The sequence below is a fragment of the Mirounga leonina genome, unplaced genomic scaffold (genome assembly GCF_011800145.1).
Source record: "Mirounga leonina isolate KUSES-001 unplaced genomic scaffold, KU_Mleo_1.0 Mir_82, whole genome shotgun sequence".
In the NCBI taxonomy this organism is placed as follows: domain Eukaryota; kingdom Metazoa; phylum Chordata; class Mammalia; order Carnivora; family Phocidae; genus Mirounga; species Mirounga leonina.
In genome coordinates this window covers 41,657,663-41,681,871 of record NW_023270825.1, presented here as the reverse complement: position 1 = coordinate 41,681,871, position 24,209 = coordinate 41,657,663, and the positions used below count along the sequence as shown (strand labels likewise).

General features: G+C 39.8%; 1 long non-coding RNA gene across 1 annotated transcript; it reads right to left on the bottom strand.

Moving 5' to 3' along the window:
- Nucleotides 1-1,656: 1,656 nt before the first annotated feature.
- Nucleotides 1,657-24,209, bottom strand: LOC118002043. The gene is made up of 3 exons (XR_004676928.1): nt 23,597-24,209; nt 7,489-7,640; nt 1,657-1,754 (listed from the first exon to the last, which is right to left on the bottom strand). It is a non-coding gene; the product is annotated as an uncharacterized LOC118002043 (long non-coding RNA).

Sequence of the window (24,209 nt, the reverse complement as noted above, 5' to 3'; positions counted from 1 at the left end):
GTCATCCCTGCCTTTCTCTTTCCTGCTTTCTTTGTCCTTCCTTTCTTTCACTTACAGTCTGTTTTTTAAGAAGCACTTTAAAACTTGGATATTCTTGTCTGGTTTAAAAGGAGTGCAGAAAATTCATTCACTCACCCATTCATTCATTCCATCAGTATTTCTCAAACACTCTTATGTGTGCCAGGCCTATTCCAGGAGCTGAAATACAGCATGGAGGAAAACAAAAATCCCCGCCTGCATTGAGTTAAATCCTAGGGAGGGAAGCCCAAAGAAATAAGACAATTTAATTGACTGAATTGTAAGCATCATGGTGATAACTCTTATGGAGGAAGACTGAACCAGAAAGGAGGAAAGTGAGCTTGAGCAGACAGGGTGCAATTTAAATGGGTGGTCATGGAAACCTCATGAACTAAAAAGCTGTCTGAGTCAAGAAGGCAAATGGGTGGAAGCCCTGGGACCATCTGGGGGTAGAAACAGGAAGAAAAGAGGCTTTGAGGTGGGACTGCGCAAAGGGGCAGTGAGGAGGCCAGCATGGCGGGAATGTGGAGATGGAGAGCTGTAGGAACTGAAGTCCAAGAAGGATCGGGCACCTGATGAGAGGACTTGCAAGCCATTATAAGACTCTTGTGTTTGTGGAGAGTGGGATGCAAAACCCAAAGGTTTTGAGTAGAGGAATGACATGATGTGACTTTCATTCTAACGGAATCCTTTTGTTGACTAGGTTCATGACAGACTGGAAAGGGCAAGGGCAGAAGCAGGAAGAACAGCATTTCAGGCACAGCTAGTAGACCAGCATGATCTCTGTGGAGATGGTGAAAAGGGGAAAAACACTGGATATTTTTTAAAGATTTTATTTATTTATTTATTTATTTATTTATTTTTTATTTAGAGAGCAGGTGGAGGGGCAGAGGGAGAGGGAGAGAGAATCCCAAGCAGACTCCCCATTTAGCACAGAGCCCATCCAGGCTCTGTCACAAGAAGGAACCAGTAAAGGAGACTGAGAAAGACTGGCTAATGAACTGTCAGAAAAGTTGGTAGAACATGATGTCCAGGAAGGCAAGTGAAGAAAACATTTCAATGAGGAGAGAATGATCAGCTATATCCAGGGCTACTGAAAGATCAAATAAGATGAGGGCTAAGAACTGACCCATGGATTATCATTATTAACACTGGTGACTTTGACAAGGGCAATGACTTGTTGGAATGAGTTCAAGAGAAAAGTAAAGGAAGGAAACTAGACAGAGTAGGCATGGATAGCTCTCCCCAGAATTTGTTGAATGTAGATCAACACAAAGACTTCTCAGCTACCTTCCTTGCCATGGTTGTGGCCGGGAAAGAATTCACCCCATGTGGTTCAAATGAAGAAACTTTAAGAAAGTGTTACTTGTGGAGGTGTGGGCTACTTTGAGAGAATGAGCAACAGATACTGAGGTACCCAGGAACTAACTACAGTGGGAAGCTGTTACTACCTCTAAACTGAAGGGACAAGGAGAAGAGATCAGGTTAGTGGACCACAATGAGAGACGAAAGATCAAAGAAGAGCCACCCAGTGGAAGCTGTGGTCATGGAGGGAACCAGATGTTGCCTGAAATAGAGCATGGAAGGAAGGAGGGATCCAGGAAGAACTACCCCCAAACCTTTACACTCACCCTCTGATCTCCAGATATTGGCCAAATCTAATCATAAGTCCACCAGCAAGGGAGCTCAGGAGATGTGGTCCACAAGGGTCATCCTCCCACGGCACAAAGCAAGGCCTAGAAGAGTGGAGAATGAATCAGCAGGTGCGGGGGGTGGGGGGGCGGGTGGGTAGGACAGAAAATAACAAGCCCAGAGGGGTTGCCTGAACTTGTACTACAGAAGTGGAAGGATGTTAGTTGCATCATAAAGGCCATGCCTTTTGCTTGATTGAGCACTCACGGGATAGTTACCGTATCTTTCCTGTTGACTAGCATATGGCATGAAGAAAATACGATGACTCCAAATAATACTAAATAGGCTTTATACAGGACACCATACTTGTGTAGATTAGCACACTATGTTTACTTAAAATGGGAAACAAATATTTGACTAAGTCTCCAAAACCTGATTCAGTGATAGCAACCAATCCATAGGAAGAACTATAGGAGTTCCACAATGTTCTAAGATAGTAAGTTGTGTACACAGCTAAAATAGAGAGGGTTTACTTAATAACCAAGGCGATTTGCATTTAACTGAGAGGGAAGTAAATGTGTACTGGTAATCCACATGCAAAGTATGGTCTGTGATTATAAAGCCAAGTAACAGCGTTATACGGTTAAGTCACGTGTGAGCGTATGCGCATGGACCATTCACAGAAGGGAATTAAAGAGGGATTCCAAAGTATACTAAAATCAGCATAACCACTATGCCCTCCACTCCTGCCCCCAGCTCCTCCTCTTCTGATTTTGTATATAATACAAGCCCATCCAGGAATCATCTCTCTTTTGTCGAAGGGAGAACAGCTTTACACAATATTATGTTTTCAATAAGATCCCATGAAGAGCACACTTGAGGTTTCTTTTATAACTTTCCTAATCATCTTCCACCCAATACAATTAGCATTATCTAAATTAGTTATCAGTTTACCAAATTGTCTCCTCCTTTAAAAAAAAGTCATATTGCAAAATTATAGGTATAGCCATGGACGGAACCAGTATTCTATGCTTGCAGACATTTGGAGAGAGATAATGTTCTTAATCCTAATTAGAATTCTTTCCCTTTCCTATATGAACTTCTCAGAATCAGGGGTGACCTTATTTTCATTTGGATAGAGGCCTGGTAAATCAACTGATTTTCATTTGTCTTACAACACATCACCTCCTATTCAAATGTGTTTATTTAAGCTCTGGGCCTTTTACTATCTTTCTGCATTACTGCTTCTCCCAAAAATATCCATTTGGAATAGAATGCATTCATTTCCCTTATTCTACAATATGATCTTTAGTACATTTTAACCACTGTTTGAGCCCTAAGTCCTGCCTTTTGAGGCTAAGCTTCCAAGCTCAGTATTGTCATGTTTCTATCACTGTGTCTCACAAAGATCATGAAACTCCTGGTTGTCTGTCAAAGTCTGTTCTCCCTTCCTTCCCCAGCACTAGAGTTTAAACTAGGCAATTGGATGCCCAGCTAGACACTACATTTTCAGCCTCCCTTGCAACCGAATGTGGCTACATGACTAAGTTCAGGCAATGGGATGTGTACAACTTCTGGGACCTCCAACTTTAAAGATGAGGCACATGTCCCTGTGCACCTATCTTCCCTATTATCGTAAGCTGGGGCATGTATGTGACCATGTCCATGCTTTGATTAATCAAAGCCAGCTTTGATTATATGGACAAGGACAATGCTCTAAGGGATGGCAGATCAACAAGACAGGTTCCTGAAAGACCAGGTGGTGTATAACTTACCCACCACCTTGGAATATTCTACCTAGAACTATCTTCCTTAAGACATTGTGTTTAAGTTCTTTTGTTACAGCAACTTTACCTCCACCCTAATTAAAACTCTTGTCTAATCAGCTGAACTTCTTAAATATATCGGAAAGGATGAGGTTAGATCAAAGTGTAACTGCTTTCAAGCTGGAATATCACGTTTCCTTAATTGTTCTGTTTGAGTAAGCAAAACTTGGACTTATCCAGAATATTTTCCTTGACAAAGTCCAAATCACAACTCTTACTCTCAACTTTTCAACATCTGGTCTTTTTTCAAAGATTGTTCACTCAAACTAGAATTTGAATAAAATAATTATTTCCAAGTAACATTGTAGCTATTGGCTAAGTTAAAATAGGATCAATTATCCAGGAACGTTCATTTGTTGTTTTTCATGCACTTTTTTGTTGAGGACTTCTAAATTCAGGTTCAAATGGCATTAGAATCATCAACAACAGCAAATAATAATAAAAATAACAAAATAAAAAAATAAACTCAAACAATCAAACAAAAAAAACAGAGAAATTTGGATCTTGGTCTTTTTGATTTTCCAGTGGGTGGATATGGGTATCCATCTGTTTGGTTGCTGAAGTGAACAGTAGTATTTGTTGGTATAATTCTGAGTTGTCACTCAAAATAAGAAGACATCTTTCCCAAAGAAAGGTGATTCCTGAAAACACTGTGAGCTATAGAAATATATTTCTTTGTAATTCTTCAGGAAAGTGTTCTGCATCTTGCTAATACTAGAAAGAGCTTATGATGGCCCATTTGCTGCAATAATGAGGCATTTTTTAAAAGAAACAGAGCAAATCAGCATGACAGTTTTCTCGGGCCCTGAGGTTGTAGCAATAGATCTATTTTTTTCTTAAAAGCCTTATTTATTTATTTTAGAGAGAGAGAGAGAGAGAGCAGGGGGAGGGGCAGAGGGAGAGGGGGAGAATCTCAAGAAGACTCCCCACTGAGTGCAGAACCTGATGCGTGGCTCAATTCCATGACCCCGAGATCATGACCTTAGCCAAAATCAAGAGTCGGGCACCTAACTGACTGTGCCACCCAGATGCCCCACAATAGATCCATTTTTATCTTTCTAAATATTCATGGGGTTTGGTACAAATATCCCTTAAATTGTCTCTTCCTCTCTGACTTTGGGGCCAGCACAGTGTATGGGTGCAACCCCACTCACAAATGTCCTAGAACTACTGGAATGCTCGAAGGGCTGATGTGTACTGCTGACCCTGTGTCCCCATTATGAGATCCAGCGGCAGGGTCTTGTGATCGGACTTTTTTTAAAAAATAGAATTTGCATGATTATGGCAACTAAACCTAGAAGCTAAACCCCAGTCATGTGGCTTCTGCCTTGAAGCTTCATATTTCTGTTTTCTCTGTGCTCCTAGGTTCGACTGAGAGAGGCTGGAGCTTCCGCAAGGATCCAGCCACCCACGCAGATTTAGCTGGGACACAGCCCCCTTGTATCTGGGGCACTGCTCCTTCCTAAGCAGCTTCTCTGGAATCGGACCCCCACCTCCTGCCATCTATCCCACTCTCACATGTTGGTGTTTCTAAGGATTTGAACTTTTAATCTTTTACTGATTTATACACTCACCCTGGGGGGTTGTATTCATGCTTATAACCTGCCCACACAACTGTCAGTTGACTATTTCCAGCTGTACCTCCCACAGAAATTTCAAAGTCAAAATAACCAAAACTTAGCTTCAAGAACTCTCTTCATAAGTGCTCCTCCTCTCTATTTCCTATTTAGTCAATAGTAGCATTATCTACCCAAATCAGAAACCTAGGGGGAAGCCTTCACTCCTCCTTCTCCATCAGCCCCTCCTTCTAAATCTCTTCCTTCACAAATTCTTGCTGATTCCACCTTTTAAGTGTCAACTCTGTCCCTTCCTCCTTATCACCACACATCAAGTCATTTGTCTGTTTCTGAATCAGACTCTGGATCCTGGTTCGTTAGCATCTCACCTTTAGTTCACTCTCATCGTGCCACCAGGGCAATCTTTCTAATATGAACATTTCTCACTCTGATGGTCCTTTGCTTAAGAAAACCTAGGAATTCCCCATAGAGTAAAGCCCAAAGCTCTCAGCAAGGCACACGAGCCCTCCTGGTGCTCATCTCCAATCATGGCCCTGGAAGCAGTTCTTGCTGCCAGCCTTCCTCCAGATAAAGTGAGCTGCAGGTCTTCGTGTCTCAAGCATGGATGACGTTGCCCACGTAATGGGCATTGCCAGGAATGTTTCTCTCCACTCTGTTGGCCCATGACCTAGCTCATGCTCTCCTTCTCTTGACTACCCTGCCTGCGTCTCTCTAGACAAGGTTGGTCACACCCTGCCTCACACCATGTTGGTGCTGTGCACGTCTGTCTTTATAGTGGTTATCTCACTGTAGAGCAATTACTTCTTTACATCGTTTTCTGTTTTCCCAAACTAACTGCAAATTCCTTGAGGAGTGGAATTATTTTGCAATCATCTTGGTATCTCAGATCTACTTTAGAACTTGGCACATAGCAGGTTTGATGCATGTTCCCTGAATGAATGAACAAATGAACATGCTGCTGAAGATGTGATTACTCAAAGTGGCTCTATTAATCCAGATTCCCCAGAGAGAGAGAACCAATGGAATATATACATATAATTTTATGTGTATGTATGTGTGTAGTATAAAATATATAGTATAATATATATACACACATACACATTTATATCCATGTATAACTCATAAATATCTGTACATATATATATAATAAGGTATATATAAAAGGAGATTTATTACAGGAATTGGTTCCCGTGATTATGGAGGCAAAGAAGGCCCAGAGTCTGGCATCTGCAAGCTTTCTGTGTCCTAAGAAGCTCCTGCCTACCCTGAGATCACAAAAATATTATCTTATACTTTCTTCAAAAATCTTTAGAGTTCTAGCTTTTACTTTTATGTGTGTGATCCATCTTGAATTGATTTTTATGTAGAACGTGATATGGGATCAAGTTTCCACCCCCATCCCCCAAATGGATATCCAGTTGTTCCAGCATTTGTTGAAAAGATTTCCTTTCCCTATTGGACTACTTAGGTACCTTTATCAAATGATTGTAAACATGGGGCTCTCTATTCTGTACTATTGCCTATTTATCTGTCCATATGCCAACACCATATTATCTTGATTACTGTAGCTTTAAAATAAGTCACAAAATCAGATAGCAAAGTCCTCCAAATTTGTACTTCCTTATCAAAATCCTATTAGATATTCTTGGTTCTTTGCATTTCCAAACAAATTTTAGAATCAAAATTTATTCATATACTCTTAAAAACTTAAGTTTAAAAGGTTTAATACAGCTATGCATTCAAGTAGAGTTCTTTGCATTCATGTCTCTGTGTATGTTGAGACACTAACATCTTGGGAATCACATACCTCAACATGGGAATCAATTTTTATTCCCATTTGTGCACGAACTACCTCCAAATCTTGTGGCATATTGCTTCTACCAGTGAGTCATTTGTCCTTAGCCAGCAGCTCTGCATTTTTAGGACTGGATTGATTAACCAGGTCCTATCACATTGCAAACACAGCTAGCCACAACAAAAAATAGCTCATTACTTTGACTAAAACCAAGTGATTTCAAATATCAAATTTTTAACTGATACATAAAAAAGATTGTGGCTTGGAATGCCTGGGTGGCTCAGTTGTTTGGGGGTCCAGCCCTTGATTTCGGCTCAGGTCATGGTCTCAGGGTCCTGAGATAGAGCCCTGCCTCAGGCTCCATGCTCGACAGGAAATCTGTTTGAGATTCTCTCTCCCTCTCCCTCGGCCTCTCTCATCGCCGCCCCCTCCCCCAAATAAATAAATCTTTAAAAAAAAAAAGATTGTGGCTTATTTGTTTGTCTCAAATAAGTCCTGCTGACCAAGTTCAAACAGAATTGGTAATTTCTAAAATGTTCAGAAATGCCAATTAAACCATTCTCTAAACTAAACTTGAAGACATTTCATTCACATTGCTAAACTAAGTTTTAAATAAAGATTTCTAAAAAGAACAACTTACCATGACTTAAATATTCTTTCTGCAGGGTATCATAGAGTGATACTTTCCAAAGCCAAGTTCCTTTATCCATCATATGGTAATTAATAACAACAGGGTAGTAGGGCTTCTCTTTTTAAATTCTAGTCAATTCCATCCTTTCCCAGAGATTCTTTCTGTCTTGAGAAAATGGTTTCAAAAAAAAAAAAAATTAACCAGTGGAAGGGGAAAGGGAAAAAGAATTCTTTCTTATAAAATTAAATCTTCTTTAGCCGACACCAGCATGTACTTAACATATTCACGGAAGTATCCCCTCCAGTGATGTTGCAAAAGCCACGCAAATAATAATTGTCGCTAAGTGCACTACATTGACAGTCAATATTGTATTTTCCAGGCTTGTACTCATTATTCTTTATAGTATTCATGCATTTTGTGAAAGATCAAAAGATTTACACATCATATGGAGTGCTTTAGGGAATAACTTGCTGAGTACTTTAAATGCACAATGTTCCACAGCCTTTTAAATACGGATTTCACTTCTCTCTTCTTTGTGATAAAGAAATAACAAGATAGGGCTAGATGTTTTTTTCTTAATATAATAAAATGGCTATTTTTAAATATAAGATAAAAGTTTGATATTTTAATCTGTAATTCTAAATACAACTTTGTGATCCAAAACAATAAACTGTGGTTTTCCTTCTTTACAGGTGTTGAAAAAACAACCGTACAGACCAACTCTTGACGGCTTCGCAAACAGTCCATTACACAGACACGCCACAACTTTTTTGCAGTTACGAAATAATAGAACGGATTCATCTGCCTGAAGACATTGAGAGTATAGACTCCATGGCTCCAAAGCTTTATTCCACAAAGCTTTAATAGAAAATAAGGTGGGATGAGCCACCACCAACCATTTTTCAGGGGGCATGGATATAAAAACAGAAGGGAGAAAGTTCTTAAGAGAAAGGGAATCTGAACTAGAATTTTTTTTTTTTAAAGATTTTATTTATTTATTTGAGAGAGAGAGAACGCGAGAGAGCACATGAGAGGGGGGAGGGTCAGAGGGAGAAGCAGACTCCCCGCTGAGCAGGGAGCCCGATGCGGGACCCGATCCAGGGACTCCAGGATCATGACCTAGCCGAAGGCAGTCGCTTAACCAACTGAGCCACCCAGGCGCCCTGAACTAGAATTTAAATAAAAACTTGAAACATTAAAAAAAAAAAAAAGGAATCTGGCTTATTGGCTCCATATTTTCCTGATCTGAGATTTATCAAATGGAGTTTGAAAAGTTCACCCTTCCAAGTCTCTCCGTAAGCTCATGGGCATTTCTCCCACTCATAAGGTTATTATCAACAATAACGTGAATGGGTAGTTATCGATGTGAACACCACCAGCTGAAAGACACTGTTGTGCAAACAGCTGCTTTTAAGAGAAAACAAAAATTTCCATCAATCACCTAGGCCAGTGTGAACCACACCAAGAAAGACAAGTGCCCCAATACCCTCAAAAATATTAGTGATTAGACATTTTAGGAACACCTCTTTCCAGGTTTTGTGTTCGTGTTTGATAAATCACACCAGTTTGTTGTACAAACACTACTTGTCCAGATCAATAATTTCAATGTCTAGTGTTTTGGGGGGGTTTTTTCGTTTGTTTGTTCGGTTTTCTTTTACAATGTCACTTTTCCCTGGTGCTCTCTCTAGCATGTATATTCAATAGGGGAGTAGGAAGGGGGCAGCTGAAACAGAACGGGGTAGGGAAGACCCTATAATATCTTAGGATAGGAGTCCTGACACCATACTACTTTAGGATACTGTGCAGATGACACGTTTTTATGCTTTCCAAACCAGCCACATACCTGAAAGCTTTTGCTGCATAGGAAAACCCACAAGGAGGATAATGTTGAAGGGGCCGATGCAAAGCACATGTGTCAGCCCGCGATTGGCAGAAGAATGTCAGTGGTTTTTAACCACTTTGCACGAGGGTGCAGACAAACACCCTTTATTTTCTCCATTTCCGTCACCATGTTTTCCCCCCAGCAGACTGAATTCTGGTAGAAGGGCATGAATAGGAGAGAAGGGCTCATCCTCATCAAGCTTTTCTTCCTGAGAAGCCCTTGTCTTCCTACTGTGGGTGGGGGAGGGAAAGGGTTGGGGCAAACTGGAGAGTGTATTGATTCGGAGCATTTCACTTTACTCCAGAACAAACTGAGTGAAAACTGTTCTTTAATGAAGCATAACAGTGTAGAGAATTCTGCTTAAATATTTGCTCAGATAATATTTTCTTACTCTGAAGCTATGAATCTGGCAACAGAGACAGATTAATAATAGCAATGAGCCCTGTGGCTGTTTGAAGAGAGACTCCGTGTATCCAGAGGTAGCAATCAAATAAGCTGTGATAGCTTCCACCACAGAACCATATACAGATTGCCAAGGGGCTGTCCTCCACAAGCCTGAGTGGTTAAAGCTGTGACACTGGGCTTCTCCGTCCTAGAGTGTCACTGTGGCCAATGCTACATGAAATGTGCCTTCTGATTCAGCGTTTGCTTTGGAAACCATAGTTCAGAACACTTGAAGCTTTTAAACGCGTATTTACATTTACCATCACGATAAGTAACATCTGCATAAGAATCCTGAACCACAGAAGCCCAAACAATAAAACGATTGTAGGGAGAAAGAAAAAAATATATATACAACTAAAAACTATAGGGTTCGGGGGTTTTTCTCTATCTCTCCCTTTTTTTTAATGAGAAGAAAGAAGAGAGGATGAAAGCAACAAAATAAAGTGAGATTTGGTTTTCCCTGTCGGATGGTCAGACCGTTTGCACCCAGGGTTGGTGACATGCAAAGTAATAGGCACTAGTAGAGCTGCCCGTGACCTTGGAAATTGATACATTTTGTATAAAGGGCAATCTGGCAATACATATCAATAATTTTTACAATGGGGGCACCTGGGTGGCTCAGTCGTTACGCGTCTGCCTTCAGCTCAGGTCATGCTCCCAGGGTCCTGGGATCGAGCCCCGCATTGGGCTCCCTGCTCGGCGGGAAGCCTGCTTCTCTCTCTCCCACTCCCCCTGCTTGTGTTCCCTCTCTCGCTGTGTCTCTCTCTGTCAAATAAATAAATAAAATCTTTAAAAAAAAAAAAAAGTAATCTTTACAATGGACTTAGAAATTCCTCTCCTACAAATTTACATTGAGGAAATAAGTAGAGAGGAAATGAAAAATTTTAATTTTGGCTTTGTTTGTAACAACGGAAAATTTAAAACAACCTGGATATTCAAAACAGGGAATGGGTTATAAAAATACGTGGAAGAGGGTGCCTGGGTGGCTCAGTTGTTAAGCGTCTGCCTTCGGCTCAGGTCATGGTCCCAGGGTCCTGGGATCGAGCCCCGCACCGGGCTCCCTACTCCATAGAAAGCCTGCTTCTCCCTTTCCCACTCCCCCTGCTTGTGTTCCCTCTCTCGCTGTGTCTCTCTGTCAAATAAATAAAATAAAATAAATAAATTTAAAAAAAATAAATAAAATAAATAAAATCTTTAAAAAATACGTGGAAGATATATACAATCTCTACTAAGAATTTAAAAACAGTGATACAGATTTGATATGAAAATATGTTCACAAGATATCATGTGAAAAGCATATTACAGAGCAATATTTTTGTTATGTTCTTGATTTTGTAAGTGCGTTATATGTCCCAATACAGAAAAAGAATGGAGATTATCTCAGATAAAGTAAATAAACTTGTTTTCTTTCTTACTGCTCTATTATCGAATGCATTTATTATGGGCACAAGTTCATTTATAATCTGAATTAAAGCTACAAAATGACTTCCATTTTGAACAAAGATAAAAGCAATACATTTTATTTTAAAATAAAAACTTGGGTGCCGAGCACTAAATTCTAGTTTTAGTACATAAATCCACACCTAAACGGTTCATATATATTTACACAAAAATCAAATCCAGAAACTTAGACCAAAGGTGGCAATATTAGTCAAGGTTTAGTTATACAGAGAACAGAATCTACTCTGGTTCACTGAGGCAGCAGTGAATTTATTACATCATACAGCGTCATTTATGGAATGGATGTGATCGCCAAAGAAACAGATTCTAGGCTGAGTTTCTAGAACAGCCCAAAGCAACAGACCTGTTAATTCTTCTTAACTCAGTTCTATATTCGTGTCTTTGGCAAACATATCTGATTGGTGAAACCAAAGTACATCGGAGGACCTAGCTGGAAGGGGGTGTAGGAAATGTAGTTTTCAGCTTTCTAGCTTCTGCAGTTCAGAAAGCACACAAAAGGGGGACTGAATGTGGAGTGGGTCAATCCAAAGCTATTCTATAGCAATTGAGCAAAAGAATGTCAGTCAATGTGCTGAGAGATTCCTATTACTATTTTGCCGAGTGATTGTTGTAATCCCTCTCTACGACGTTTCCATTCATATATCAAGATTGATGGAGGGAAAGAAGTATGGTGGACCGAACGTGTCTAAAGATCAAACTGGTCAGAAAGACAAGTTGATAAATTCATTAATTAGCCTTCTCTTTATACTTCCCCTTCTTTAAATAAATCTTTATGTTTTAATGAAATATCTTTTTTCTAATTTGAACTTCTTAATATAATTATGTATGTTTCATAAAGTTTGCACACACTTTTCAAATATAAACACAATTTCATTTGTCAATAGCCTTTAATAAAGCAGAGATCTTAGTTAAATAATTATCCTTCTAAATTGACTAGTAATAAATGCTTAGTTCATAGATTTTTTGTTCTCTGAGTTCTTACTTGCAGGGGTATTTTCAGATAATGGTACACATAATCTCCATGTATTTTTCTGTCTTTCAACATATGGGTTTGGGTATCTGTTCTTAATCTTTCACTGGCAATGATAATGATTTATTATTGCCCTCTCCACTTTCTCTGCTAGAAAAATATTATTCAGCCTTCAAGAGTCAACCCAAATATCTCCTCCTCTGAGAAGGCTTTCCAAATTCCTTGTCAGAATTTTATTATTTTCACCCTCTTTCTCTACACTGTCACTACTAGAAGACTTAACACTGTGTGCTGTAATGAGTATAATACCTGTCTCCAAGCCGACCTCTGCCCCTCCCTCTCTCTGAGAGACAGTTGAGAACAGGTTTTGATCATCAAACCCAGGAGACTGGGGTTGTATGTGTGTGTGTGGGGGCGGGGTGGGGGTGAGTGCATTGAGAATGGAGGAAGATCATCTAAAGGAAAATTCATGTGCTCTTAGTGGAAGGAGGAGGAGGGAAACCAATGAAAGTCCACCACACATACAGAAAACATCCTAACTGGATCTCAAAGGCATTATACTGAGCAGAAAAAAGTCAGTCTCAAAATTCACATACTGTATGAGTCTGTTCCCTTTTTTTTAAAAGATTTTATTTATTAATTTATTTTGAGAGAGAGACAGCACACGTGCAAGGGTGGGGGGAGGGACAGAGGGAGAAGGAGAGAGAGAGAATCCCAAGCAGACTTGCACAGAGCATGGCACGGGGGCTCCATCCCACGACCCTGGGATGACAGCCTGACCCCAAATCAAGAGTCGGGTGCTTAACCAACTACACCACCCAGACGCCCCAGCTTTTTAAAAAAAGATTTATTTATTTATTTTTAAAAAGGGGGGCAGAGCGAGACAGAAACTCCAAGTAGACTTCGCACTGAGCCCGGAGCCCTATGGGGGGCTTGATCTCACAACCCTGAGATCACGACCAGAGCAAAACCAGGAGTCTGACGCTTAACTGACTTTGCCACTCAGGCGCTCCCTGTATGATTCCATTTATATAACACTCTCAACATGTCAAAGCTACAGAAATGGAGAACAGATCAGGGGCTGTCAGGGGTTAGGGGCAGTGGTGAGGAAGGGAGTGGGCATGACTATAAAGCAGTGGCAAGAAGGAGGTCTGTGTAGAGATGGCATAGTTCTCTGTGTCAGCTGTGGTGGTAGTTACGCAAATCCACATGTGCAGCTCAGAATTGTGAAGAAAAGAAAATGTGATCCAAGAAAATCATATCCAACAAGGCAAATGTTGTTCTTGTAGGAAAGCTACAGCTAGATATTCTTTTTTTTTTTTTAAAGATTTTATTTATTTATTTGAGAGAGAGAGCAAATGAGAGGGGGGAGGGTCAGAAGGAGAAGCAGACTCCCTGCCGAGCAGGGAGCCCGATGCAGGACTAGATGTGGGACTCGATGCGGGACTCGATCCAGGGACTCCAGGATCATGACCTGAGCCGAAGGCAGTTGCTTAACCAACTGAGCCACCCAGGCGCCCTACAGCTAGATATTCTTAAACTGAAAACAAACAACAGAAAAACCCTCAGAATTAGAGCATCCATACACCTTTCTTGAAAAAACTACTGAGAATAAAATTCATCTTATTCCGAGATTAATCAAGATTCGTAACTTAGAATGAAGAGGCTGTTGAAAAGGGCCGGCCGTGAGCATCATATTCACTTAAATGTATTAAATGAACTAGTATGATATGTTTTTAAAGATCGTAATCTCAGTATTATAAATATGGGTTTTGTACAAATAATAACAAAAATTACAAAGTGAAAAGAAAGCACTGAGTTCTAATATTCTCTTATTTCACAGAACAGCTCAACCATATTGAAACAGATATAACTCTAATTCAAAGTTTGTCATAATTTTTTTCTTAAACTTAAAGGTATCATTCAGAAAACACAAATCCTTATCATGAAAAATATTGAGTTAAAATTCAAAAACGCCTGAAGTTTCTTTTTTCTTTTTTCTTCCGTTAAATTAAAGGAAAATTGCACCTATTTTGGTTTTGCTTTATTAAAAATAAATTCTAGACTATGGTCCCTGTTTTATAAAAGCATTTCTCTCTCTGGGTCTCTGTCTGTCTTCCCATGTCATGTATGTGTATACACAGAAAGACATCTGAAAATATATTCATCTAATGTAACGTTAATGTTATTTTGGGGTGATTGAATTTGAGGTGATTTTAAATATTCAGCATTATTCTTCAATGTCTGCTTCTTTTCTATATATGTGTTTCATTTTTTTGTAAAAATAGTGACTTTTTTTCCTTACTTAAAAATACGGATAGAAAACATGTCACTAAGTCAACAGTTGTTATTTCCATGAGGCAGATTTATTTATAAATTATTTCTTCTCTGTACTTTAATTTTCAGAAATAAAATAAATGAATAAAATAATTTTAACTTTGAGGAAGAGGAGGAGCAGCAACCTGAGCAGCAAAGGAAGACTTTCTCAATACTTGAAGTTTAGTGTTGAAATTAGGGCTAAAGAATAACAGCTTAGGAGGACAGGAGGATTGAGAAACACTGGGCTCCATTTTTAGGTTCTTTCTCTGTACTGCTCTAAATCACTTAACACTTTTTGTTTCTTGGTAGTCAGATCTGCCTGCTGACAGACTGACTGTGGGACCGCCATCACAGTGATTTGGGTTTTCAACAAAAGATGTGGTGCTAGAGAGTTTCTCAATCCCACTGATTTGAAGATACATCTGTGAGGGCTTCAGTTCATGTGGTTTCGTTTGATGCCCTGGGAGAGGACTGGACACATCCTCCAGCCAAATGGAAACATCTCTGGAATTGGGAGAGGGGCTAGAGGGTGTGGAGCAAGCTGAGAGTATCATGGAGATCTTAGTAGAGAAATCTGAGAAGAGTGTAGCATTCAGAGTAAGAAAATGTACTTCAGACACCACCTAAAGGGGTAAGCATCAAAGCCCATTGGTGTAAAATGATCTGACTTCTAAGAAAGTTCTATGGCTTGGGACCCAAGCATCACATTTACAACGAACTTCTCATTAAAGGCCAGTGGTACTCAAACACAGTCCACTGTAAGATTTACTTTTTTGCAAATGCGTCCAACTTTGCAAGTACATCCTACCTCGACTTGGCTTACATTCACTTGCAGATCTACATTGGGTCTCCCACCTACATGAAGGTAAAGAGAATAGGAGACTTGACCAAATATGGCCACTATTCCTGTGAAGCACACTTTCCATGACCTGTGTCCAGAGAAGTGGCCTGGCGTCGGAGAGCAGAGCTGTCCTTTCTGGAAGTTAAATTACAACTTAGAGGAGCATCTGCTAATCAGAATATCTGACATTTCTCAAGGACTTAATGTGGACCTGCAACTGTACTAAGTATTGGGCACTCATTATCTTATTTAATCTTCATGATCTTTATTAACCTTACTTTATAGATGAAGAAATTGAGGATTGAAGAAGTTAAGAAACTTGCCCAATGTTATGTGATCACTTAGCTGGGTAGCATGGATCCAAACTCAGGTCTGACTGTCCTGAACATTGTACATCCTTGTTGATGTCTGCTGCTAAGGGGGAGGATAAGGAAGACTGGTGGTGACTGCAAGATGTGATCTACTTCAACAATGGAAGGCAGAATTCCTCCTCTTGGTTTTAAACCCCAGAACAACTTCCTTTATATATTATGGCCACATGTAAGAGTACCAAAAATATAAATTAAAAATAACAACCACAGATAATGCCTATTCTTTTTTTTTTTTAAGATTTTATTTATTTTAGAGAGAGAGGGAGAAAGCACCAGCGGTGAGGAGGGAGAGCGGCAGAGGGAGAGGGAGAAGCAGACTCCCTGCCAAGCAGGGACCCCAATGTGGGGCTCCATCCCAGGACCCTGAGATCATGACCTAAGCTGAAGGCAGACGCTTAACTGACTGCACCACCCAGGCACCCCCAGATAATGCCTATTGTAAAACCACACCTACCCACTTAAAAACCCTCTGGATTTACCAGAATACAAAGAAAAGAATAATTTAATGTACTTTACAAAAATGCATAAAGGTTTACCAATTTCTCTTGTGATGCAAGACCACTGAACATGTCTGAAGTCATGGGTGTTTGGAACATATTTAGAAATATTGTTTCTTCATAATGGATGTAATTTTAATTAGATAATAATGTTTTCTGTTTAAGGACCACAGATAGTGGATAATGCAAAACCACTTACATTTTGCTCGATGTGCAATTTATGTTATTTTTACACATAATTTTGCTTCTTATTTAGTTTCCTATTGAATATTGCTTATTCAGACTACAAATCAGTTTGTTTTCCTTGAGTGTAAACCAACCACATGTTAAGAAGAAGTAAGAGTGTAGGAAGTGGCAATAAACATGCATTTCCTGAATAGATCATCTGGTACTGAAGCCTGAAATCGGTATTCTTTGAGGACACTGAAGAGGTCTACCCTTGTGAAATTTATGGTCTGGTTTTAGAGATAAAATATGCACATGTAAGACACCTTAAATTTTTGAAGCAAAACATTAACAAGAGCAAAAGAGAGAAGATGTGAAACATAATTAGATAAAAAGTAATAAGTGTGAGAAGATCAGAATGATTAGAACAACGATGTAACTAGTTAGTGAAGATTTTTGAACTGAGCTTTTTATGAAGCTTTCCTAGGCTGAAAAGCTTATAAAAGATAATCCCCAACACCTAGTCTATGTTAAATAAAAGTTGCTGCTTGATCTTTTTTTATTCATATTAAATATGCCAAAAGACATACAGGGTCTTCTAGCCGTAGAGTGACGAAGTGAACTCTGCTTTTCCTTTAACAAATGGGAAAGACTTTCAATATCTTTCTTGGTTTCTTTTTAAGAAATAAGTATTTCAATGCTTTTCCTAGATATCAGAGGCTAACAATGCCATATGTAAATTGCCTTTCATTCCATACACATTTGAATTTATTTGAGCAGAGGAGTGTGGCCATAAAAACCTTAATTTAATATACATTTTAGGATAAATAGCTATTAGATCTATTAACTTATGCCAGGGTGAGGAATTGGATGACTCATGGCTGGTAAAGAAAATGTCACTATACAATCACACATAGATAAAAATTGAAACATACAACACAAATATTATTTTCGCTACAGAAGAAACTGAACACATCATGGTGCTTTTCAATACAGAGTGACTTTCACTTCATCTTTGTACACGGAAGTTCAGAAATTAACTTCTTTGCCAAGCAACCCGCTTTTTTGCTGTGAGCACGTCTCTCAACCCAGCCATTGCAAGTTCTCTTATCATATTTCCTATTATAAATGTCTCCAAATCCTAAACTGTAATCCTGGCATGGCTCATAATAACCAGATAGCTGTAAGAGAAATCCTAGGGGAACCATTTCTGTCCTCTGAACTTCCACTCAGCTCTTTTTGGTAACTGTGCAAGAGAGAGGTGAACATGGATCTGACTCATTGTTGTAGGTCAGCCTTAGCATGGCTGACCATGTGGGATCGTGAGAATACTTATTAGATTTCACTGACCACTAATGGAAATTGTCATAAGAGCACTGGAGAAGGGGCAGTTCAGTAAGTTGGACTCCGTATCTTTAACCCGTGCGTGCGTGTGCACACACACACATACTCCTTCTCTCTCTCTCTCTTACTCAGTCATTCTAGTTCCACGCCCCACTCCCCCCCCCCTTTTTTTAGCATTTCTGGATATCTGTCTATTATTTCCTTTGAACAAAATGTTTTGCCACTTTAAAAACACATGTTTGTAAACTATTGTTCTGAAAGATGAGGTATACTGCCTTAAAAGTTGTCTTTCAACTTAAAACTGCTACTTTTAAAGTTGAATTCTCAGTAAAAAATACTGTATATCAATGAAGAGAAATACAGAGAAAGAATTAGTGTATCAAATAAAATGCATTCAAAACAAGGGAAAATAAAGGGTAGTATTTAGTAGGTCAAAACTCTTGATCTCTTGTTTTTGAGAAACAAGAAACATGATCAAGGGACCACACTTAATATCTTACTCAAAGAGTCTCAATCAAAATTCTTTGCATGAATTTAAGATTATGTAAGCATAAAATTGTCATCTCATAAAACATATTTGTGCTTTCCAGGATTCTGCTCTTACGCACACATAAAACCACAAGAATGGGCTTGGTCCAGTTATCTATTTTTTTTTTTAAGAGTTATCTATTTTACCTCCGATGGACTCTGAGAAACAAAATTGTTTTAGAGGTTTTAGAGGGTTTTAGAGGGGAGGGGGTGGGGGATGGGTGAGGCCAGTTATGGGTATTAAGGAGAGCACGTATTGCATGGAGCACTAGGTGTTATATTCAAACAATGAATCATGGAACACTACATCAAAAACTAATGATGTACTGTATGGTGACTAACATAACATAAAAAAAAAAAAAGAGTTATCTACTTTAAACGTGTGCCTCGTGTTTCATCCTAGGCTCACTCAGGTTGGATGCTGCCACAACACCAGTCCTCTTAGGGGAAGCTGCCTTAGTCTATGGCAGACACGCAAATCAACTTGGAGATACTGACATCTTTTATTCTAACTATTGTACAGAAACCAGACTCAGCAAAGAACTTTGAAAGAAACCCACTTTTTTTTTTACCCCAAATGAGTGTGATATCTAACAAAAATAACTAATTGAGCATTACAGTTTCCAAGTGCTCTTTCATTACCTATGAGCTCATTGGTCTTCCAAATAGCCCCGCACGATGAGTACTATCACACTCGTTTTCTTTTCTTTTCTTTTTTAAAGATTTTGTTTATTTATTTGACAGAGGGAGACACAGCGAGAGAGGGAACACAAGCAGGGGGAGCGGGAGAGGGAGAAGCAGGCTTCCCACAGAGCAGGGAGCCCGATGTGGGGCTCGATCCCAGGACCCTGGGATCATGACCCGAGCCGAAGGCCAGTCGGAGCCCAACGATTGAGCCACCGAGGTGCCCCTCACACTCATTTTCTATTGTATTGAGACTGGAAGAGGCTGGAGGTGAATTTGACAAAAACTCAGATTTTCTGACTCCAAATTCCCTACAGAGAACAAACCCACCTCTGATTTAAAGCTCGACTACACTTATCGTGGTGAACGGTGAGTAATGTATGAAATGGTCGAGCCACTATGTTGTACATTTCAAACTAATATGACATTGTATATCAACTATACTGCAATAATCAATAAATTAATAAAGCTCAATGTGCTTTTATTCAAGGGCAATATCAAAATTTCGATATTGGGGTTTCTGGGTGGTTCAGTCAGTTAAGCAATGACTCGATTTTGGCTCAGGTCATGATTTCTAGGTCATGAGATCAAGCTCTTGATGGGCTCCACGCTGGGTGTGGAACCTACTTAAGATTCTCTCCCTCTCCCTCTGCACCTCGCCTGCGCTCTCTCTCTAAAACAAAAAAATTGTTGGGCGCCTGGGTGGCTCAGTCGGTTAAGCGACTGCCTTCGGCTCAGGTCATGGTCCCGGGGTCCTGGGATCGAGTCCCGCATCGGGCTCCCCCTGCTCTGCGGGGAGCCTGCTTCTCTCTCTGCCTCTGCCTGCCACTCACCCTGCTTGTGCTCTCTCTGTCAAATAAATAAATAAAATCTTAAAAAATAAAAATAAAAATAAAACAAAAAAATTGTTTATATCTTATGAACTCTATAGGCAAAAATTTCCTCTCTTTCAATGTATTTCTTTGACATACTGTTTACAGAAGAGAGAACAGAGACAGCATTCTGATGTGAACATAGATGAACTTTTCAAGTATGTTCTTGGATCCATGAAACATTTTCACCAGTTCCTCTCATTCGTTATTATAAATGGAGTCATGTGGTCATGTGAATATATATATACAAGAACGAATGTAAACTGAAAGCATCAAAATGCTTTCAAAATGTGATATAAGGGGTTGGGTGCTCAAGTAATATTGCACAATTATGGCAGGTAAGTCCTTAAGAGCAATCTTATTTCATGGGGAGCAACAATTATTCTGAGCTGATTTATGTGACTGAGGAAGAAAAAGAACTTCATCATTTATAGTGACAACAGATCTTTTGACTACATTGAATCATATTTTCTAACTAGTCACTAGGCAGTTAGATTTAATCAAGTTACAAATCTGTAGTAATGGTCAAAGTAGTTGTGCGTGACATCACACTCAGCTTAAAACAAAAAGAATTTAGAAATTAAATATCTAGTACTCAAGCTGAGAGCTTAGTGAGAAGTGTTTATTACTTTATTTTTTATACTTTTGAAAATGTGGTGCATGTACATAATAACAAAAAATTAAAATAGTACAAAACAATACATAGTAAAATTTGTGTATCAGATCACTTGGCCCTCATTCCCAGAGGTAGCCACTGTTAGGTGCTTCTTATTTATCCTTCTGGACGTAGTCTATGTGCAGATAAGCATATATACGTATATGTGTATTTCCTTTCTATGTTTACACAAATGGTAGCACATCACACAGATTATTCTAGATCTTGTTTTTTGCCCTTGATGTATCTTGAAAGTTAGCCTATAGAGCTAATTCATGCTTCTTAACACTTCCATAGTGCTCTTTTTTATAGATGTACTATCAATGAGATATGCCCTACAGATTGGTTCTCCCAGTCTTTTGCTAGTATTTGAAAAATGCCATATTGAATGTCATTGTACATGTGCCTTTATATATGTAGGCAGGTATAACCGGGAAATAAATTCCTAAAATAAAATTTTTGACTCAAAACATGTTGCCTCGCTGAGAATTTGTGACATAGTTTATTATTTCAACCAAAAGCTACTCAAAAAAGATTTATCATCATTAAGAGGGAACGGAATCAAGAGTGTTAATGATCCTCCTTCCCAAACATCACACTGAAATGGAGTGAAAACCTTTATCAGGAAATGCAGTGTGCATACACGTACATGCGCGCGAGTGTGTGTGTGCGTGTGCGTGTGTATGTGTGTGATGTGAAGGTCAGAAAAAAGAACAGGGTAATTTCCATCATTTGAGGTCTAGTTACCCATTAAGACCTCTGGGAGAAAGGCTATCAAAAAACAATAATCCACAAAGCTTCTCTCTTCCTTAAGGCTTTACGGCTCTCACCACCTCTACTGCATGCTGGCATGAAGTGGATGAAAACGATACATGCCATAATAGAGAGAGAGATAGATAGATAGGATAGGTCTCTTTTCTTAATCATGAACAGTGGTCTGTGCAGAGAAAAAACTCCCTCATCCAGATCTGAGACTTCTTATTCCTCAAGGGTATCCTCCCAGTCTTGAGAAAAGATAAGAAGAAATTAGACATATCTAACACTTCTCCATCTTAGGAAGCAATTTCGTAGGCAGCTTTCCTGTAACATCCCACTGCAATTGGGAAACTCTCCCCGCTTAGCCGAGAATCCCCCGAATTTCAAGGTGCCGAATAAAGGAAGGGTCTGGGTGAGCATAATGTTTGCATGAGATAAAATGTAAAACCCCATCTTTTCTTTCTTTTCACACGCACACCGAAAATTAAAATTACCGAGCATATTTTTCTAGCCAACTGCCAAAAACCTGAAATGGAGTTTTTTTTGGTCTTGCTCTCGATTGCTGATGCTGGCTTCCTTCGAGGCAATTCAGGACAGCATCTGGCTTACCTCATGTTCCACTGAAATACAGGTTCTGAAAAGCAGCCTGAAGATGACATTCTGGGAAGAGGAACTCTGTTCTGGGCAGCGGGGGAGGGACAGGGGAGGCCGGAGCCGGGGGAGGTGTTAATGCAAATGTATTCCCTGGGCTTATTTGCTGGCAGACCCAGCCGACACCCAGCCATTTGAATGGGGGCCAGCAAGTTGGCACGTCTTCTGCTGGCGGAGTGTGAGCCCAGCACAGCATCCTGCTGCTGTTGGCCTGTATACAGCGGTCTTTCTTCATCTGACTCGCCACCACTGTGGCAGACTCAACAGGTGTTGCCAGGGACACAGTGTGCTGGGCAGCTGTCAACTTTCCATAATCATCTCTGTAGCATATCCCTTTCTATTCTCCCACCCTGTCTCCTCTCCCCCTCCAGCCCCTGCACACCCCAGCACCATTTGGGCCTTTGCAAAGGGCAGAGTCAGGCAAAGATTCTGGTCAAGGTCATCGGGAGGGGGGACCCCTACCTGGGCCTCAGCTCAAGTGCGATAGGATTTTTACAAGACACAGGCTTTGGGGGTCCGCTCAATTATCCTTTCTATTCTATCCCAGCCTAAACTAGTCAGGCCTCAGTTTCCTCATCTGAAAAATGGAGAGACTATTTGTTGTCTATGTCAATGAGATAACATAGACAAAATACGTAACACTAAGCGCCCAGTTCTCAGTGATTCCTCTCCTCCCCCAGCTCCTTTTGAGTTTCATTCTTAAAAACCCTAGGCTTTCACAACCGCCCTTGAATTCCAAAGATGTGAAGCCTTGCTCTGTTCTGGGGCTTCCCTCCCACTCTTGTCAAAGTCGGAGCCAGAAAACACACTGGCCTGTGAAGGTCTGGGGGAGATGCCAAATGGATGTTTTTAAAAGGCAGGAATATACAGTTATTTATATTACAGCCTTGCTTGTAATTCCAGATGTTGGAAATCCCTAAATGTCTATCAGTAAAAAAGAGATAAATAACCGGACAAAGAAATGATGGCATTCTATGCAGCAGGTAAAATTAGATAATTAGATTAGTTAATTAATAAATTACCTGGATCATTTATATAAGCACATATAGCTCCTACTGTAGGCCAGATGCTTTATAAATATTAACTCACTTCAACCTCATGAAAACCCATTATTATTATTGTTATTTGCTGATGAAGAAACGGCATGGAGAAGCAGAGCCCCCTTTATGTGGACCAACATGGACAGATCTTACAAACAAGGCTGGGTGCAAAAGGCAAGTTGGCAGAACTGATGTAAAGTTCAAACATGCTCAAGGAAATATGTTATTCACGGAACACATGTGTAGAAAATTATAAAAACAAGGACAGGAAGAATACGCACCAACTTCATGTCATCGTTGCCTCAGAGCAGGGGGAGAGGGGGACGCATAAGGGAACCCTACTTGTATCTCTAGGATCCCATTTATTTTATTTTTAAAAGGACAGCATGTTAAAATTAGATAGTTCTGGGTAATGCATACAATGTTCTTAAGTAAATTTCCCTCTGTACTTTGTATGGTGAAACAACGTATACACAGAAAAAGGCATAAAATACATTTGTAAGGTTTCACAAACAATTATTAAGCAAAGGCCATGTGATTGCCATCCAGGTCAAGAAAAAGAATGTAAGAGCCCTTGAGGAGCACCATGGATCCTTTCCCAACCGTGACCACATCCTGCACCCCTCCCAGCGCTCACCTCCATCCTGAGCTGTGCGATGCTTATGGCCTGACTTCTCTCCTACGATTTCACCACCTATGTCTGCATCCTCAACAATAGAGTCCAGTGATCCTGTTTCTGAACGGTAACAAGTGGAATCGTGCAGTCGGTGCTCTTTTGTGGCTTTCTTTCTCACGATGTTGTATTCATGAGATGCACCTGTGTTGTTCCTTGCTCATTGTCATTGCTGAATAGACGTCCACATTTAGTTATCCTTTTCGTTCTTGATTGACATGTGGGTTGTCATCTCTGTAATCTTTCAAGCTCAAAAGAAAAGATAGATACTTTGTCCAGTATATTGCAATACCCAGGAAATGAATATCTCCAGATATTTCCTCAGCTTCTCTTTCAGAATGGATGAGAGTAGCCTTCAATGTTTAACCAAGAAAGACATTTTCCTTCTGACTTACTATTGATTTATTTTCTTTAGTTTCTTATTCACAAAGTCAACAGGTTGCTTTTCTTTGCTATTTGATTTGCCTTTACATCGTGAAGTACTGTAGTCCGGAGGGGACTGGCGGGGCCATAATCTAACCCAAGGCCTTTGTTTTACGCATGAGGAAACATGCATCGTGCCCTGCAGCTCATTTGA